This window comes from Lupinus angustifolius, chromosome LG11, assembly GCF_001865875.1.
Source record: "Lupinus angustifolius cultivar Tanjil chromosome LG11, LupAngTanjil_v1.0, whole genome shotgun sequence".
Taxonomy (NCBI): domain Eukaryota; kingdom Viridiplantae; phylum Streptophyta; class Magnoliopsida; order Fabales; family Fabaceae; genus Lupinus; species Lupinus angustifolius.
The window spans coordinates 29,820,012-29,821,538 of NC_032019.1; the positions used below are offsets into that span (position 1 = coordinate 29,820,012).

General features: G+C 34.4%; 1 long non-coding RNA gene across 1 annotated transcript in view; it reads left to right on the forward strand.

The window, feature by feature from the left end:
• The window catches only part of LOC109360184, a 21,026-nt gene continuing 19,507 nt past the window's right edge, over positions 9 to 1,527 (forward strand). The window contains exon 1 of the long non-coding RNA XR_002109132.1: positions 9 to 125. This is a non-coding gene — a long non-coding RNA (uncharacterized LOC109360184). The remainder of the gene's footprint in view (positions 126 to 1,527) is intronic.

The window sequence follows — 1,527 nt, forward strand, 5'->3', positions numbered from 1 at the left end:
CACAAGGTTTGCCAATGTCTTTTATGCATTTTGGAGGATGTAGGCTTGAGTTTATGGTTGATATTGTTAAGATTATAACACCAGTGGCTTGAACGATTGAAAGATAGTTAGTGTGAGGTATCTGCGTATACTTGGGGCTCATACTTCTTTGCATTATCTACCGAGTCATAAATCAAACCAAAAGCTGATGGATTTGCCACCTCCAAAATCAATTCTGATCGAACTGGAATACGAACACGGAGTTGGGGGTCCTTTACCTCATATCCAATACTTTTCTATTGTGGTATATTGGAACACTCAAGGGACTAATACCTGGATATTAGAGAACGTATCTCAAGTATATTCCTTGCATGAGCATCCCTATAGCCTGCAACATTTGACTTCCCTCCAGCAATGGTTGTCACACCATCATTTCTAATTTCACTAATAACCATATTCTAAGTATCAGTAACATGAAACATTCCCTTTATCATCCATGGTTGAAAGGTTAGAATATTGTTTTTCATAACAATCCTCCTCCAAGCATCCCTTTGGAGGGTTCTTGATTCTCTCTGCACAACACGCTACTCTCATGGCAATTGCACCACTGGTGAGGGCCAAACCAATGATTTCACCCCATCCAACAAGCATAACCCCTAAGAGGACAACTTGTGCTTATAAGAGCTTGAAGATCACCAACAAATCAACATGCTTAAGTCTTTAATTAGTACTAGGCTTAGACTAGAATCTAGTTTAAGTTGAGTCAAAGGCTTAGGTCACCTAATACATGTCTCATATGCATAAATCTTTTAAATTATTTCATCTTTGAGATATGTCATTCATAATATGTTCATGCATTACATAAATACATGTATATGTGCATTCTAGTCATAAACTAAGTGTTAAACATGTATGAACTAAGTGCATAACGTATTTGAGGTTTTGTATTTTAAAATACACATGAAAAATGATGTTAATCGATTAACGAATACTTTAATCGATTAACCCAACTGCTTTGAAAAGTTGTTGATACTGGAACACATTTAAAAATGTTGTCAATCGATTAAGGCACACGTTAATCGATTAATCTAAATGTTTGAAAAGTTGTTGAAACTAAAAACTTGAAAAACAGAATCAGTTAACGTTTTTGAACAACGTTAATCGATTAAGAGAGCTTTTAATCGATTAACTGGGCTTCTGAACTGATTCTTTATAAACTGCGTCTTCAGAACTAATCTCATAAGTTGCATGATGCATTTCTTAGAGAGTTAGAGCATTTTACCTGATATTTGTTGCATCTAGTTGTTAAGTGCATTTGTGAGTTTAGAAAGGAGAGATTCTATGCTTTAGGATTGAGTGCATTTCATGTTATAATTTCTCATATTTTCCCTCACATGTTCATGCATACTTTTGATGCTTTTCATGAAGTTTTTTAGGTTCTGTAACTTCTGTTTTCATACTAATACATTGTCATATTGCATGAGATTGTATTAGGTGTTTTAGAGTAAAGCCTTCTTGTTATATTTGAGCTTTGTAATAGCTTTATTT